At 48.3% G+C, this 7,905-nt stretch overlaps 1 pseudogene; it reads right to left on the bottom strand.

Annotated features, from left to right (window-relative positions):
• Nucleotides 1-1,269: 1,269 nt before the first annotated feature.
• Nucleotides 1,270-3,470, bottom strand: LOC136476499 (L-type lectin-domain containing receptor kinase SIT2-like; annotated as a pseudogene).
• Nucleotides 3,471-7,905: the final 4,435 nt, after the last annotated feature.

Genomic DNA, 7,905 nt, shown 5'->3' with positions numbered 1-7,905 from the left:
TACCAAAGGCAAAAACATCTGTAGGAGGAGTGGCATTTCCACTCCGTGCTAGCTCTGGCGCAAGGTAACCTATGGTGCCAACCACATGTGTAGTTTGTGGGTCGACACCATGATCATAAAGTCTCGCAAGGCCAAAATCACCTAACCGTTCATTCATCTCATCATCTAGGAGCACATTGCTTGCCTTAATGTCTCGGTGAACAACCACTTTCTCCCACTCCTCGTGGAGATACAACAGGCCAGATGCAATTCCCTTGATGATCCGAAACCTCTGAGTCCAACTCAAGTAGATACAGACTTGGATTTATATTGGCACTGAAGTTGTTTTCCATGACAATGGCCTGATGTTATCCTTTCGGCCCATCTATCTTGCGGTTTGAATCGGCATTGAATAATAAGTTTATAATAATTTTCAATTTCAATCCCTCATTTAATAAGTAGTCTCAAGTAGCTAAGTGGTATTCCACGGCTAGTATTTTGAACATGAATACATTTTTTTAAGGAAATGGAAGATCCTAGGTATAACCCAGAACCTCAATTTTAGGTTCTCTCCTTGGTAGCTGAGTATACTCGTGGGCAATGCAAAATTCTATGTTTTACCCATTGCCCACCAAAATTGCGGACTGAAGCTGAGGCTTTTCCCAAGTCACTGATAGTATTCAACAGATAGAATACATATATAACTGTGTTAAGCAAAAAAGGAATCTTTTCTATGAATGAACAGGTTGGCATCTAGCTTAGTTTTTGTCTTGTGGATTTTTTCATCCATCTGGCCTTAGGATTATCATGGATGCACATATGAATAGTTTTGTGAAAAAAGAACAAGCATGAATACTTATTGGTACATCTTCCTTTCCAAATTATAAGTTCTGGCTTTTCTAGATACGTTTTACTGTGTATCTAGGCATACTATATACCTAGGTGCATAACAAAAGCTATGTATCTTAAAAAGTCAGAGCAACTTATAATTTGGAATGGAGAGAGTAGAAGATAAAGCTAGTGGATTTTGGCACCAGTGAGCACTGTAAATTATTTGATTGGAGGTTCTAATGCAAAACAAGTTTGCTGCAGGAAGTAACTGAGCAGGAAACACAAGATATCTGGACGCAAACAGAAAAAGAAGCACATAATATTTTACAGGCAAATTAGAACAATATCCTTAGGTTAATGTAGGCTTCCTATATATGCCTCATTACGTTACAATACATATTTAATTTCTTACGGTATGCAATAAACATATTTGGATCCATTCATGATAAAACACCATTTTCATCTTCCTCCAGAGACTGTTTTCGACATTGTGCTCATGCTTCCTGTTGACAATGGATATGAAATGATGTATGGATCGATCCCTTAACTTTGCATAGAGGCTAGCACCTCAAAGCTTAAATCTGGAGGCTCAATCTCCCCATCAAAGTATTGCATGACTTGCCACATGGTAGGCCTTTCATTAGCGAATGGGTGTGAGCATAGCAGCACTATTTTTAGTGCCAAGTGTGCCTCACCAATATCATACTTCCCTTTGAGCGTAGCATCTATTGTATCACCGAATGATCCTTTCTGCACCTTGTCAAGCACCCAATCAACCAACATGAGCTGACTATCTTGCATATTTTGGTGATTGACAGGCCTTTGTCCACAGGTGACCTCAAGGACGAACATACCGAAGGCGAAAACATCCGTAGGAGGAGTGGCATTTCCGCTGCGTGCTAGCTCTGGAGCAAGGTAACCTATGGTGCCAACCACATGTGTACTTTGTGGGTCAACACCATGATCATACAGCCTTGCAAGCCCAAAATCACCTAACCGTCCATTCATCTCATCATCAAGGAGCACATTGCTTGCTTTGATGTCTCTGTGAACAACTACCTTCTCCCACTCCTCATGGAGATACAACAGGCCGGATGCAATTCCCTTGATGATCCGAAACCTTTGAGTTCAACTCAACACAGAGTTGTCCTCTTTGCCATTATGCAGATACTTATCCAAGCTTCCATTAGGCATGTACTCATATACCAAGAGGAGCTCACCTTTGCGCCGGCAATAGCCAAGCAACTGGACAAGATTACGGTTCTGAAGACGTCCTATGCTGACATTCTCTGCTATGAACTCCTTCATGCCTTGCTTGGAGTCATGCGACACCCTCTTCACGGCTACCTTCAATCTTGATTTAGGAAGTACCCCCTTGTACACTCTCCCAAATCCTCCAACCCCAAGAAGGTTTTTGTTCTCAAATCCTCCCGTCGCATGGAACAAATCCTTGTATGAGAACTGGTGTGGGCCAAACTCCAGCTCCCAGTCCTCTCGTACCTCCACATACCTGAAATGCCTCTGCACAAGGAAGAAAGCAATGGTGCCCAAAGACAGGAGTAGTACCGCAGTTGCTACGGGCAGAACTACCTCTAAAACCCATGATCGTTGACCCTTTTGATGATGCCGTGGAAGCTTTGGAAGCATGGTTAGATTGATGGACAGAGCAAGGCTGTTCATGGCGAAGCTCCAGCCGAGAACATAGTGTTGTGTGCGAACCTTGCCTGTTGATGATGAGAAACCGATGCATGCCACATCGGTGAGAACATCTGAGAGGTTTTGGATAGTGGACACTGTTGGTCTCCTAGGCTTGACCACTGCTAGAGGAGCCAAGGTGACATCGATCTGTGTCTTCTCTCGATCATACTCCACCCACACCTGCATCACCTCTTGGTTATAGAGAGTCAAATTTCTAAAGGTTCCATCCTGATCATGGAAGAAGCCGGCTGGGTAGGACTGCACAGAGGTTAGGCTGTTGATGTCGACACCGATGTGGTTGTTGTTGATGTCCCCAAACTCGATGTTCTGGTAGGTGTCAAGCTCAATGGCGAAGATGTGGTTGGTCGACTGGCCATTGTTGGAGCCATTGAAGAGGCCCAGGTATTGTACTGGTGCAGCAGAGAAATTCTTGCTCGGTGCGACCAACAAGGTGAGGCCATGGGTGGTCAAGTCGTCGTAGATGGAGGTGATACCGAACACGAAGGAGGCAGAGAAGGACTGCACCGTGCTGTTGGGTGAGTCGCGTAGGCGCAGTGGATCAGGGTAGAAGGCGTGGCCCATGCTCATGGCCGTGCCATTGGTGAACTCGAGCAACCCACCTTGTGTGATGGAGGCTGTGCCGTCGAGGGTGAGGCTAGCATTGGCGAAGCCGGAATAGACGAACTGGTGGCCGTCGTTTCCGGCGATGAGGGGCGCAATGGTAAGGCCAAGGCCAACTAAGAGGAGCTTTAGGATCATCAAGGAAGCGGGCTTCATGTCGAACATGGCCATGGTGGACAATGGCAGTAGTAGGTGCCGGCAAATGTTTATGTGCAGTGCTGCAGCAACTTGGATGGAGTTCGTACTTATCACTCAATTGAGAAGGCAGAGGCCACACTACCTTGCAATACTACGCGAAAATTTCTAGTTTCTGGGAAGGAACGTGATAGCCTTTTGACAAGTTTTTTTTAGCGGCCCGGGGAAATTTAGTTTGGATTTTTAACATGCTTTCAAAGATGCACTTTTCAGTGAAACGTAGGTAGTGATTTGTCGAGTGTAAAAACTTGGCACTCGGCAAATTTTTTTTTGTTTTTTACCACCAATTTTTTTGAAGCTTTAGTACACTACCACAAACAACATGTTTAAATTTGGGACATTTTCATTGCCTTTTGGCATATTTCTATAGTTTATTTTGTTTTGTTGATTTTTTCCAGACAATGTAAGTTTGAACTGCAGGTGCATCGAATAATGGATTACATTCGTTCAAAAAATGTTATCCTTGTTTCTTAGTGTAAATTTAGGCTAAATCCAAGAACTGTCTCGAAATTTCGATCAACGTGCTCACGGGGCAACGCCGCCAACTTGCGTGGGAGTGGTTTTTTAATTGTAAAAAATGCGAACGAATTCTGAAAATCGTGAAACTTGTCGAGTTGTCGCCATATCGTATGCGTATGCTGTGGACAAAATTTGAAAAAGATTCGACCACGTTGTCACGTACGATGCTCACAAACCAGGACATCTCCACATGTGCGCCGCCCCCGCCCCCGCCCGGCCACCGCCCCCGCGCGGGCCCCAGCGCCGCCGCGGCGCGCCCCGCCGGCGGCCACCACCCCGCCCGCGCCAGCCCCCTCGGCGGCCACCTCCCCCGCCCGCGCGCCCCCCTCGGCGGCCACCTCCCCCTCCGGCGGCCACAGCCCCCACCGGCGACCACTGCAGAAGAGAGGAGGAGGAGGCGCGCCGCGGCCACCGCCCCCGCCCGACCTCCACCGCCCGCGCCGGCCCCCTTGGCGGCCACCTCCCCCGCCTGCGCGCCCCCCTCGGCGGCCACCTCCCCCATCGGCGGCCACTGCCCCCGCCGGCGGCTACTGCAGAAGAGAGGAGGAGGAGGCAGGGGAGAAGAGAGAAGGGGAGAAGAGAGGAGGAGGGGAGAAGAGAGGAGGAGAAGGAGAAGGAGAGGAGAAGGAAGGTGCCGGCCTAGGTCCGTCGACCCTCACGCCGCTGCGGTCGTCCCCGCCGTCGTCGCCGACCCTCGTTGTTGCCATTCTCGTCGCGAAGGTATGCCCTACACCTGTAGTAGTTAGTAGTAGTACTTAGTAGTGTTAGTAGTAGTTAGTAAGTAGTAGTAGTTAGTAGTTAGTAGTGTTAGTAGTAAGTAGTGATAGTAGTAGTGTTAGTAGTAGTAGTGTTAGTGTTAGTAGTAGTTGTAGTGGTAGTAGTACTTGTTGTACTACTTCGATACTTTCATCTGCATGGAAAGAGAACTAAAGTACATGGCTCGTCTTGGTATATATATGTTTGTTGGCCTTCGTGCCTATGTTTGGTATATATGTGGTTGTTGGCCATCGCGCCTACGTTTCTTGCAGGTTTTGGAAACCTCTCCGTGCAGGGGAGGTGCTGCCGAAATTTTCAATGGATTCTAACCTATTGCCTTTTTATGTAGGAGAAGGACCCATGGGAGGGACTCGGTGACCCCGATCGTCTTCGTCGGCGCTGCTGGTCTGCCTGCACCGCATCGCCTCGCCACTGCACCGACACGCCACTACCCCGCTAGCCTGACTCCACCGCCACCCTAGGTATAACCCCCTCCTCCTTTGCATGCATGTTTTATATGGTCACGTAGCCCAGTTAGGCGTCTCCCGTACGGTCGGAGGTATGTAGATCTTTGTATATCTGCGACCGTATCTCTTTCGGATTGTCCACATATTTTGGACAGCCCGCGAATGCGTAGATGAGGTTAGTTTCCATGGTTCGCTCCGGTCCGAGATAGACTTTCGGCATCACCTCCCTGTTGTTCTCCGAATACACACTCTCCCCTGTAGGACGTGTATCGGGAGAACAGCGGGGAGGTGCTGCCGAAATTCTGTCTCGGATAGGAGCGGAGCATTGAAACTGACCTCATATACGCATCCATGGGTGGGATTAGGTCCTATCCTCACCTATTAGATGGTAGGAACGCCGTGCAGATGCAATTGCTGGTTATATTACTCGCTTACATATGTATATGCCAGAGGATGGAGAACCGTGATTGGATGTACATGGGCCACGCAAGTATGACCCCAGAATGGATGACTAAGACTAATGCTTTCTTGGAGCATTCATTTGGCGAGGCTGCTAGAGGGTCAAGTCGGATGCCATGTCCCTGCAGCAAATGTGACAACCGTGTAAGAAAGAATAGGAAGAACGTGGGGGAAGATCTTTGCAAGTATGGATTCACGCCAAACTATACCTGCTGGATCCACCATGGTGAAGCCGATCGTATTAGAGAGGAGGTGGTGAGACCACGCCTCGAGGCTTTTGATGGAGATACCGGGGTAGCAGACTGGATGGATGACTTTCAGGAGGCACGGTTCGGTGAAGGATTAGAGGACGAGCCAGAGGAATCCGCAAAGGTGTACTACGATATGCTGTCTTCGGCACAGAAGCCCCTTCACGAAAAGACAATGGTTTCACAACTGGATGCCATTGGACGCCTAATGGCGTTCAAGTCGCAGTGTAGCATGAGTCGAGACAACTTCGATGGTATGTTGGCAGTTGTTGGATCCCTGCTTCCAGAGGGTCACATTCTGCCGAAGAACTTGTATGAGTCACAGAAACTTCTTCGTGCCCTTAAGATGCCGTATGAGCACATCCATGCTTGTCCGAATGGTTGCGTCCTATTTAGGAAAGATCACGAGAAAGCAACGCACTATCCAAAGTGCAAATCCTCTAGGTATCTGGAGGTCGACACTAGTGATGGCAAGAAGGAACAGCTTGGTATCCCCGCGAAGGTCCTACGGTACCTTCCTGTCATACCGAGGATCCAACGGCTGTACATGACAGAGGAGTCCATGAAACAGATGACATGGCACAAACATGGCAAAAGATACAATGCTGACAAGATGGTACACCCATCGGATGGCGATGCATGGACCCATTTCGATGGCATACATCATGGTAAAGCTGAGGAGGCTCGGAATGTACGTGTAGCACTGGCAACAGATGGGTTCAACCCCTATGGATTGCTGGTGGCCCCGTACACTTGTTGGCCTATGTTCGTGATCCCCCTCAATCTCCCCCTCGGCGTCATGTTTCAACCCAAGAACGTATTCTTGTCACTGATAATTCCTGGACACCCGGGGAACAAGATGGGTTTGTTCATGGAGCCTCTCATTGATGAATTGATCCTTGCTTGGGAAAAGGGGGTACTAACATACAACCGAGCTACAAAGAAGAACTTCACAATGCATGTGTGGTACCACTACTCCTTGCATGACTTCCTAGCGTATGGCATATTCTGCGCGTGGTGTGTTCACGGGAAGTTCCCATGCCCAATATGCAAGACAGCTGTGAGGTTCACTTGGCTGAAGAGGGGTGGCAAGTTTTCTTCGTTTGACCAACATCGTCAATTCCTCCATCTTGACCATCCATTCAGATGAGACGTCAAGAACTTCAGGAAAGGGGTTCAAGTCACCGACCCTGCACCTCAGATGATGACCGGTGCCGAGGTCCGTGCTGAGATAGAGGCTCTCAAAGATGATAAAGAGAAAGGTGGTTTTATTGGATATGGTGAGGAACACCAGTGGACTCATAAATCGGGCTTGACTAGGCTCCCCTATTTCAATGACCTTCTTCTTCCACACAACATTGATGTAATGCACACAGAAAAGAATATCACCGAGGCGCTTTTTGCAACACTCATGGACATTCCTGATAAGTCAAAGGACAATGTTAAGGCTAGACTAGACCTGACAACGATGTGCGATAGGCCAAAGCAAGTGATGAAGCCTCCCGCGCCTAGCAAGAAATGGAGAAGGACTCCGATCGATTTCGTCTTGAAAAAGGACCAAAGGAAGGAAGTACTGCAGTGGATCCAGACGTTAATGTTTCCTGATGGGCATGCGGTGAATTTGAGTAGGGGAGTGAACTTGTCCACTATGCAAGTCTTAGGGATGAAGAGTCATGACTACCACATATGGATTGAGCGGCTCCTTCCTGCGATGACATGGGGATACGTCCCTGAGCATGTGTGGCACGTGCTGGCAGAGTTGAGCTATTTCTTCCACCAGCTTTGTGCCAAGGAGTTATCTCGGGACATGATTGATGACTTGGAGAAAGTGGCACCTGTGTTTCTCTGCAAGTTGGAGAAGATCTTCCCACCCGGCTTCTTCCTGACGATGCAGCATCTGATTTTGCACCTACCGTACGAGGCACGAATGGGGGGGGGGGGGCTCGTGTAGGCCCGTTGGTGCTATACAATTGAGAGATGTCTAAAGATTCTTCGGAAAAAGTGTAGAAATAAAGCCAAAATTGAGGCTTCTGTGGCAGAGGCATTCATTTTGGAAGAGGTGTCAAACTTCACAATAGCATACTATAAGGATGGCCTTCCCAGCGTGCACAATCGTCCCCCTCGTTACAACG

This window comes from Miscanthus floridulus, chromosome 8 (assembly GCF_019320115.1).
Source record: "Miscanthus floridulus cultivar M001 chromosome 8, ASM1932011v1, whole genome shotgun sequence".
Lineage (NCBI taxonomy): Eukaryota > Viridiplantae > Streptophyta > Magnoliopsida > Poales > Poaceae > Miscanthus > Miscanthus floridulus.
This window is presented reverse-complemented; position numbering and strand designations above follow the sequence as displayed.